The sequence below is a fragment of the Paroedura picta genome, chromosome 10 (assembly GCF_049243985.1).
Source record: "Paroedura picta isolate Pp20150507F chromosome 10, Ppicta_v3.0, whole genome shotgun sequence".
NCBI classification, from domain to species: Eukaryota; Metazoa; Chordata; class Lepidosauria; order Squamata; family Gekkonidae; genus Paroedura; species Paroedura picta.
This window is the reverse complement of record NC_135378.1, coordinates 34,623,484-34,634,398: the sequence shown is the minus strand read 5'-3', so window position 1 is coordinate 34,634,398 and position 10,915 is coordinate 34,623,484. Positions and strand designations below refer to the sequence as shown.

Here is a 10,915-nt window from a genome sequence, read left to right as displayed (position 1 = left end):
TGGTTAGCAAATGGTATTTGCATATAGCTCAACAGACCTTTTCCTGATAAGCTGAATTACAGGATGTTTCCCCTTTCTACCCTGTTCTGAGTAAAAAGACAACAAATTTCAGGTAAAAGGACTCCCCATGAAATCCCATACCGTTCAGGAGATAAAGGGAATTAATTCCTCATTTATGTATTCCACTAATAATGCGGCAAGGTCTTATGGAACAACCACAACAGCTGCAAATTATATAATTATGTATCTGTATGCAAATTTGCAGACATCTCATAAATGTTGAAACACGATTTCCAATGCTAATTAAGTACCTTTTATTGCCTCTGCATAATTCCTACATGCGATTCTGTGCCAGATGTCACTGTAGCTTGTGGAACCTTTATTGTCAGGTTAGCTGAGGTAGCACCCATTAACACTGTCATAAAAACTCAGCTTCTAATTAAATTACCTGCAGTATCTTCCTGATTTTTTTTTACTCATTGTCCTCTTGCCCGAGTCAGGTGCTCTAATAGTTTGCAGGAGTGATTCATAACTTCTGAAGTCCCACTACCAGCAAGATGCTAACAATAGGCAGAAGTATTGTTCACAGCACTAAAGGTCAATTCAGTAGGCAGCTGAACTGGGTTTTCACATGTGTTTGCTGAGGAAAAAAACACAATATTTATGATACAGCCTTCTGAAGAGCGGGTGGCACTACTAATGATGCATTCATTCTCAGCAAATTGCTTGTTCACCTCATGGCCCTTTTTAAAGCTGTTCCCTGTATCTTCTTCCAGTATATCTGAGATTTTGGCTTGTGCACCTGAGCCACTGAGTGTGATGGTGGGGTAGAGGCATCATGGTGGGGCAGAACTAACACGAACCATTTATGTTCAGGACAGCCACCAAGATTGGCAGCAGCCACTAGTTTTGATGTAAAGACACCAGCCAAATACACAATCAGCTATGAGTACAAAGAGACCTCCAAAAGAACAAACGGAAAAAGTGCTCCAGAAAAAAGTATCATTTCAGCAGCCTCAAGAACACTGGCAAGGAAGCATTCTAAAACCGATGGCACAATTGTCAGAATGCAGACCTGACTGCCAGCCATGATGCAGGGAGAAGAGGCTGGTAATCAATCGTTATCTGATGACGTTCAGGCCAAAAGTGACACTAACAGGCAACAGTGCCTGGCTCTGAAAGGCAATAATTAAATCAAAAATAAAACGGAAGGGGAGGAGGAACCCCATCATTTGCATTCTGATTCTATTCCTTCATCTGCTGCAGGATTTAAGGGCTTTAGGGAGAACCAGCGTTGTGTATCACTGGGTTGTTTTTGGACTATCCAAAACAAAAAGGAGGAATTATCCTGATCCAAACCAAAGTCAGGAACCTAAAAAGGTGAAATTAAGGGGAATGAACTACAGCTTCTGTAGGGTAGAACACAATTTTAAAATTTAGTACTAATCTTTATTGACGTTAAAAACCCAAGGTTTATAGCATAGCCTCAATAAAATCAGTGTATATATGCATACCGATGCCTCTGCTGACCAGACACATTTCAGCATTACTGCCTTTATCAATGGTCAGGTATCAATCTAATAAAACCATAAGAACAGCATACGTAAAATACCAGAAATGCAAGAATTGTTATATACAGCTCCTTTACATAAAATGATATGACATAAAATTACAGACTAGGGTTGTGCACAGCGGAGTCTGAATCATCTGTTCCAGGCCAATGAAGCCAGCGCCGTGCCATGGGGGGGGGAGGAGAGGTGTAGCCCCCGATGCATCAGTCAGCTCCGCACCTGCATGTGTGTGCCGAATTGCGCACCAGCACCGGCGCCTCCCCTCCTCCCCTGCGGCACAGCGCTGGATGCGTTGGCCTGGAACGGCCAATTTGGCCACCGCCGCACACAACCCTATTACAGACCATCAAGGAAGACTCTGCAGAAGAAGGCAATGGCAAACCTCCTCTGCTTCTCATTTGCCTTGCTAGGCTTGCCATAAGTCATTTGCCACTTGATGGTACTTGTGTATGCATGCATTGTTTGAAAGTCATTTTGTCCACAATTCATATGCTATAACATGTATACAATATTCATCAGTCCAGTCTTGTAACTCAATGTCCTTTTTTCTCTTTATTATAAAATAGGTCTAATGGTGCAATTTAATATGCTAAGTCTTAAATTATGGATTTTGTGTTGCTAAAGCATTAAAATAAGCTTAGATTCAATAAGAAAGTAAATACTGCATACGTTTCAATTTTCCTCAAATTTTCAGGCCTTCCTCCTCTCCCCCTAAAAAGCATAGGTTTCCCCTGGTTTCAGAATTTCCAGATATTTTACAAGACCCAGTATGATTTTCCTACAGTTGACTCATACGTCTGGAATGAGTTTAGTATCCCATAAAGACAAAACCAAACATTTGAACAGCTTTGCAATTCTAAGGTTCAGCCTACTCAGCCAAGTCTATGGTAGAAGTATGCACATTATTAGTGTTTTAGGTAAATATGGAAAATAAGCTCCAGAATGGGCAGTCCAAGCAATGGCATACATTACTCTCACTGCAGGGATACTATCAAAAGGACATCCCCAGGGCATCCATTACCATCTTCACTAATGTGTAAATTTAGGCATTCTTACAACTATCACCTAGTAAGTTCTCATCCTTATTCCATTTCCTTGAGAACCACCAGGGAACTGTTGGCAGAGTTTGAATATGCAGAGAGGGTACATCACCAGGCTGCTTCAAGAATAAAATCGATTTATTTATGAAAAGAAAAACACTTTTAAAGCTATCAAGCTAGCTGCAATCATTCCTCTTTTTAACTGCTGTTCTGGCGGCAACTAGAGGAGGAAGTCTACTTTAAAAAGCAAGAAGCCTCCAAACAGCCAATCAGGATACTAGAGGATACCATTTAAAAATAATAAGGAAGTTCCTAATCTAACTATGCTAAATTGATATATCCTCCATCACACCCTTCAGGACGTCATGCACACTGCAAATCTTGCATATTCAAACAGGAAGAAGGGGGTACTCTTTGGGGTACTAGAATTTCATATAATAAGAGCTCCAGCAATGTGGCTGTAGGTGGCAGACAATGTGCCATGTGAGTACAAGATTAATCACAGGCTTAGACTGCATTCATGATAAACCATAGATTAGATATTGTGGATTAATCAAACCCAGGTTAGTTATAACATGATTCAAATAAGGCTTTGTAGCTGGCATATTAGCCATAGTTTGTACTAATTGTGGTTTACCATGATCTCTGTATTTGCAAATCACAGTTTGGTGAGTATCATGGTATCTCAGAGAGGCCATAGTATTGGAAAGATGATCCACCTGCTGGAGGTAGAGAAGAAACGGATAAGATAAGGTCCTCTCTTTAGCCTCATTGGCTAACTAGAGTTTGCTGCACAAACCACAGGTTACCCTTAAAGTACCCTTAAAGAAAGAGCACTGAAACACCTTAGAAAAGAACATAAGAGCGGTGACACATATGCAAATTCTGCAAACATTAAGTCTCACATGCTAGTGAAGAATACTTAATGAACTTCCAAATGCCTTGCTTTTGCATCAGTTTTATCAATACTGAATCAGGGAGATAAAGACTAACAAAGGTTTGATGAGTGTCAAATTCCAGGATGGCTTCAACAAACAAACAAACAAATAAACAAACAAACAAATACTAGCAGTTGCAACAGAATGGATGATGACCAATAAACTGAGGCTAAATCCACCTAAGACTGAGATGCTGTTGCTCAGTGATAATGCTGCTCAGGGAATAAGGAGTCAGCCTGATCTGAAGAAGCCTGCAGACTCATAGACTGAATCTGAGTGAACAGAGTCATAGTACAACGGCACTGCTGGATCCTGTCCTGCGGGAGTTCCCCTCCTGTAGCACCATTTAGCAGCTCCAGCCATATGCCAGCTACAACTGCTCAGTGAAGGTGTGGTTCGGCTACAGTGATTTATTCTTCTACCACATCCCCAGCTCATTCTGCACATGCTGGATAATATACATTCAGTGTGGTTTTGCAGCTGGGTTTTCCTGCACAAGACTGTTTCTGCAGTGGATCAAATCCCCACATCAGCAGTTTTAAATACTCAAAAAAAGTAAAAAAAAAAAAAAGACACAAAATTCTCCCAACAACAGTGCAGATCCAGTTTCTTGCCTGCTTTACCCCACATTCACAGAATCTCAAGAAGCAGTGGTTTCATTTTTCCTATGGATTTCAATTCACATTTTGCTTATTGGGAATTAAGGGATTCAGAGTTTTTTCCCACTTCCATTTACTCCTCAGGCATAGGTAGACATCATTGCTACACGGAAAAACCAGCCCACCACGCTCTCCATCCCATCTCCAACTGCATGAGATAACAAAACAAATATGTCAGTGTTCATGGCAGTATGTTTGAAGTTTCAGCAGCCCATTCCTTCATTCATCGATCCTTTCTGTTTACATTATAAAATCACATGACATTGTTGAGTTTCCTGTATTTATTGTCAGCTTATTTTATCTTTCCCTTTTTGTAAAGAAACTTATTATCTTATTTCCCATGGGGGAAGAACCCTGGAGCAGAATGCGCCATCATGCAGGGTGCTCAACTCCATACAGAGTTCTTCTTTCCTGACTCCAGGAACCGTACATGCTAACATGGAGATTGGTTGTACTGCTGAGGCACCTCCAACTGTGACACCCGCTTTTTTCCCTAACAGCCACTGTTACCAAATATGTTTAATATAAAAGGCAAAGGTATCCCCTGTGCAAGCACCAGGTCATGTCTGACCCGTGGGGTGATGCCCTCCAGCGTTTTCATGGCAGACTCAATATGGGGTGGTTTGCCAGTGCCTTCCCCAGTCATTACCATTTTACCTCCCAGCAAGCTGGGTACTCATTTTACCGACCTCAGAAGGATGGAAGGCTGAGTCAACCTTGAGCCGGCTGCTGGGATTGAACTCCCAGCCTCATGGGCAGACTTCAGACAGCATTTCTGCTGCCTTACCACTCTGCGCCACAAGAGGCTCTTTTATGTTTAAATATATGAAGGGGCAAATGATAGCTAAATGTGTGGGCAGATGGCAGATGGAGGGAGATATTTAAACCGGGGGGGGGGGGGAAGAGTTGCAGGACTGCCTATTTCATTGCATCATTGTGCATCAACATCACCATGCATATGCAAACCAAAAAGAGAGCATGCTGGGAGTTCATAGACAAAAGTAAATGCAGACAGCATATGGCAAAATGCATCTCGACAGAGAGAAGAAAACTCAGGGCCTTTACGCACGGGGATCTTTGTTGCAAATTGTTTGCGGAATGAAAAATCGCCATTTAAAATAGTGGAATTCGTCGTTATGCATACCTGCCTTTGTAGTGGAATCAGTTGCGTTTTTTAGCGTTTCCCACAGGCTTCCGGTCTCGGCAGAAATCGCTAGAAAGGAAGCGCTATTGCCAAGCTCGTCCCGCCCCTGGCCGTCAAGCAGCCAATGGGCAGCCGTTAGCATGCTCCCAAACAGCCCCTTTCCCTTTAAGAAAGGGTTTTTTAAAAAAAAAAAACAGACCCATAGCAACGAATCTAGGTAGATTCGTTGCAACGGAGAGACCCATCCAGCTGCCTAATGTGAGCTGTCGTTTGATCGTATGATCGTTGCCATGCTGCCTCGAGTGATAAAAAAAAAAATCCCCCCCCCTCTCACGGGCCCGATTTTCGGCTGAATTAATGTGTAAAAAATAAAGGGACTTTATTTCAGCAAACGGGCTTTTATGTGGTTTGTGCTTAGTGACTAAAGGTAAAGGACTGAAGCCAGGGAAGCCTCTAAACAGAAAGAGGCTCGCTGGTGAGTTTATCCCCGCTCGCTCGGAGAAAAAAAAAACGGCGATCGCTTCGCCGGAAGTTTGGAGGACAGGCTCAGGAGGAGGGACATTGAAGAAACCGCAACAATGGTAACGCACAGGTCTTTATCGCTAGTGTTACAGATTGTTTGCAAGAGTGTAGCGCTTTCCGGAGGGTGAATCCACTTTTTGGGATTCCCCTGAAAGCGCTACAACGAAGCGCTTTTTGCTGATCGGTTTCAGGAGTGTTGCAGATTGTCTACGACGTCGTGCGTTAAGGCAAATCAATAGCGTTTCCAATTAGCAACCATTGTGCGATTTTGAAGCCGTGCAAAAAGCCCCTCAAAAAAAGCACAACTGTGGAAGGATTAGTGCCAAATCAAATAATTAATCAAGGATCCAACAGAGTGTACAAAGGATGGACGTCATAACTGCAGAAACAGACCAAGAAAATCTGCCTCTAAAGTGCATTATCCTACATGTGGAGAAGATTACATTGTTTTACCATGTTTCAAATGAGGCTGCCTCTAAAAACAATGCAGAAGCTTCAATTAGGATAAAATATCGGAGTCTTGTTGCCACCAGGCATGGAATATAGTTATCCTAGAACCCCTGACCAAAAATATCTTCACTGGCTCCCTGCTTGATTCTAAGCACAATACAAAGTGCTGATACTTGCCTTTAAAGCCCTAAATGGATTAGGACCTGCCTGTACTCAAAGCACAACCTCTACTATACTGTTAGGATCCTCATTCCAGGCTTGCTGTGCTCTTGACTATAAAAGAGAGATGGGGAGCAACCTGAGACAGAGAGCATTCTCAGTGACGATGTGCTCTCTTTGGAATTCCAAAGACATTCTCAAGAATTCCTTGATGCCTACCTGGTAACCAATCAGTTGGCATTTAAGCTAAAATATTTCTGTCCAGCCAGGCTTTTAACTGATACATTATCCTACTTTTGAGTGGTCCCTTTGAGTAGTTCTTATACTCAAATGGCCTGTACCCTATCTAGTTGATGTTTATGCTCAGATGATGGCATTGGGCTTTGCTGCTGACATGCTGTTTTTGTCTTTTTTAAATCTGAACTTGCGATGGTTTTATTGCTGCTGGGATTAGCTGACTGATTTCGAGTATAAGAAAATGACTATCAAACTTTCCACTAATCTACAGATGGTTTCCAGGACTGTTTTTTTTTAAAGATTTAATGAAAGTTAAACTGTTTTTGTTCTTTATTCGCTGCATTAATTTTAGCCAACCTGAGGAAAAGAAAGAAGTATGGCAGTTCATTGCAAAGACTAACTTAGCAAGGAATCACAAAACTGCATTTGCCTTGTGCTAACGTTATTTCCACGATCATAAGAATATGTGCCAGTTTATGACTGGCTGGCCCAGCCATTAATTTTTAGTTTTATTAACAAATTAAGGCAGATTGTTCTTTTCTTTTTAAATTGTCCTTTATAAAATTCTATATCCTCAGCTACACTGCACTTAAAAAGCTTGTAAAAAGAACTGAAAATTGTATCATCTGGTCACATGAAATGTCATTAGTGCTGGATATAAAACAATGAGGACTCCTCAACCCGAGTGCCACTGAACCAAAGAAAATAGCACTGGTTTGAGTTGTAATATTAACAGCCAATCACATTGCATTAATTCTTAATGATGTCATGGGGCATTTGAAACAAATCATTAAATGTTGCTTTTGAAACTTGATAGAAATTTAAGAATCCTTGTGAATGGTTTAATGATTTTCAGATGTGGCCCCTACATTTTGGAACATCTTGGGTGATGTAGTGAAATGCCTTACACTCAAAAATTTATGTCAAAGTTATAATAGTTGGGTCTGCACAGGCTCAGAGCCTACAAATTGCCTTCTACAAGCTAACTGGGACACAAGGGGAAAGCCAGTTGGGTGTGAAATCTCCCAGCACAAGCACCAGCCAGCTTCGCAGATATGTAGAAGACCTTAGTGCAAGGGAAAACAGAAGACAGAAAAGTATCACCTGAGCCACAGAGCTTGGGAGACCAAATGGGAAAGAACAGATCTTTCTCTTGGGCAAGAAAGGAGGCATGATCCCAAAGGAGTGGATAATACAAAGATTATAAAACCCCTGGAAATCAGGGGAATTCTCTGTTAGTTCTTAGGCATCTTGCTTCCTTATTGAGGCTCCATCATAATGGTGACCATGAGCATCTTTATCCCCATAGTGTGCAGATGCATTCATGCCCACATTAGTTGGTACATGGAAAACTGATGAAACTGAGGCAGAGCCTTTAACTGGCAATGCAACTAAGAGTGCTAGAGTACAAGTTCTTCAACAGGAGATATTCTTAATGGCTACTTGGTCGCAGACTGAGGGAAGTAAGTTACTCCAGGAGAAAGGGAAAAAGGGGGCCTTATCAAGCAGAGACCTAGGATGGCCACAGATCTTCCAAGCATCATATGGGCAGAAATGGGCGATTATGAGAACCTTTCCCCACACCCTCAGAAACTCCTTTTTGACATTTTATTCTGCTGGATATGTGGTACCAGGTCCCAGTTAAGCCCTGGCCCACTAAGCAGGGGCTCCAAGAAGGTCATATAAAAGGGGAAGTACAATTCATGCCTGGGAGGAAGGAAAGATTGAGCAAACAGGGCAGATCAGAGAGAAAACACTAGGCTGAGCTAACCCTGGGAAGGAAGAGGAAATGGGTGCTGGAATCCCATTGCCTTCCCATGTTGTGGTCTATGATGGAGCCTACTGAACCCCAGCCAGGATGGCAGAAGACAGCTGGACTGGCCAAGAATATGAAGAGCCCCACACTCTGAAAACTATTTTATTTTGAATGTTATTTGATAGTCATTGATCTCCAGGCACATGGCATGCTTACATATTCCCTGCTATTTTTCAAAAAAAAAAATCCAACTTTTACTGATAACTTATGTTTTAATGATATTTTAAATTGCATTGCTGTCTTTTTTGCTGTTTTATGACCAATCACAGTCATTTTTTAATTATTCATTTATTTATTTATTTATAGCCCACCCCTCTTGACTAGGTTGTCTTGAGGCAGCTTACAAGCAATAAAAGCAATAAAAGCAAGCAATAAAAGCAAAATAGCCCATGAAACTGAATAAAAGCTAAAACCCACAATTCCATGCATTTATCCTAACTAAATTTCACAGATGGCATTGAAACACCAGTTGCCCTCTATTCCAGTCAGCTGTTACAGTCTTCCACTGCATTTTCAAGAACCAAACTCACTCAGGCACAGCTCTTCCATTCTGTTGTTTTATGAGGCTATTGTCTCCTGTATCTTACCTTACTGATTCATTGAGAGCATTTTTAGCCAATCCTACTCCAAAGCCAAACTCCAGGCAGGCAGACAATGACAAGAAAGCAATATAAATGAGAGATCCATAAAACAAACACATAATTTAAGATAAAGGGGGCAATGCCAAATGCTCTCCTGAATAATTCTACCTTCTACAACTTGCAAGAATCCCAATATTATTGTATTTTTTCCTTATCTTAAAAAACTAACTTTGTAAACCATGCTGTTTTAAATAGAAAGGCTGGGCAGAATTTTTTTTCCCAATTAAATAAATTAAAGATATCCAGAAAAATACCCAATATTTTAAGCTGCAAGCTTATATAATGGAAAACCTTCATGTGGGATTGTAACCCATTGGGGATTTCATATGGTGCCAATTATGTGAATCTGTCTCCAGATGGAGCTTGTTACAGTCGACTCTAACATTTACCCAACTGCAATTGCTTGGCAAAGTGCAGTTATAATGATGCTGTTGTCAATCACACTCCCTTGATTTGAAGGATCAGCTTCAGTGGCTTGTAATGTGCAATGAACCTTACGGCCTCCCCCCAACTTTTTTCCCATGGCTCAGAAGATGCATCCAAGATGAATCTTCAGCTTCCTCGCATCTTCAGCTTATCTGTTTCTGCTACTGCCAAGAGTAACAGGTGGCAGGCCAGCCAACCAACAGCCAGGTGGAGAGAAAATATCCCTCCCTCCCTTTCTCTTTTCTCCAGTTCTTCTCCATGGAATACACAGTGACTGGGACCCAATCTGCAAAAGTAGCAGAATGAAATGGTCACGAGGACACAGAATATTAAAGTGATAGAGTAACTGAAACATTTCAGGTTGCAGAAGAGGGATCCCTTTTTTTTTAGTTTCTCAATGTTTATAATTCACTACAAATCAAAAACTATCACAGCATGCAAAGTAGTAGGTCAGAACATTTCTCCTCTATATCAGCGGTCCCCAATCCCCGGTCCAGAGACCAGTACCGGTCCGTAGATCAGTTGGTACCAGGCCATGGCTCCACCTCGTCCTCCTCCCCAGCTGCTTCCTCGGGGGCTGCCCTGCCACTCTGCCGCCGGCTCACCTTTGATACTCTCTGGCAGCTGCCATGGCTGGGGCTCCCCCTCGGCATGGCACTGCACAGCTGCTGCTGGCAGCGCCCCCCAGAAGGCAGTGGGAAGTCAGTGGAGCAGAGACTCAGGAGGTGGTGGCGACGTCCCTCGACAAAAGGCAAAAAGAGCACTTCAGCCCAGCTGTAGAAATAGTGAGTCACATTGAACCCACAAGCGAGCAAAATGAGTAGGAAACAGATATCTTTGCAACAGAGAGCGTTAGGGCAGTGGTCGAGCAGAGAGTAGATTACCGCCCCCGGGCCTCAGTAATATTTTCAAGCATTGACCGGTCCCAGGTGATAAAAAGGTTGGGGACCACTGCTCTATATGCTATAGGGAATTAGAAATGGAAGAACAGAATATTGACATGTGTAATTGAGGTCAAAGTTGTTCATCACTACCAAAAGCACAATGGAAAAGAATTCATGGCCATCCACACAGCTTTTCAAACCCTGAGTTTGAGGGAAGATTCCCTTTGGTAGCAAGCAATCCAGCTTTTCTAGTACAGATGTCAGTTCCTGAAGCACCTTGCATGTTGTTTTGTTTTGCTTCTGGTCACCAAGTCACAGCCAGTTTCCGACAACCTCCGACAAAACTAGAGGCCAACATCGCAAAGCAACTCTGGAATTTCTTGGTGATCTCCCATCCCAAGTAGTGACCGGGCCTGACCCTGCATAGC

At 42.2% G+C, this 10,915-nt stretch overlaps 1 long non-coding RNA gene across 2 annotated transcripts in view; it reads right to left on the bottom strand.

The window, feature by feature from the left end:
* Positions 1-354: 354 nt before the first annotated feature.
* The window catches only part of LOC143819937 (uncharacterized), a 218,624-nt gene continuing 208,063 nt past the window's right edge, over positions 355-10,915 (bottom strand). The window contains exon 5 of one of the 2 annotated variants that reach the window (XR_013225162.1): positions 355-640. This is a non-coding gene — a long non-coding RNA (uncharacterized LOC143819937). Of the gene's footprint in view, positions 641-10,247; positions 10,344-10,915 lie in introns of those variants that run through there. The other variant, XR_013225163.1, reaches the window with a different exon arrangement.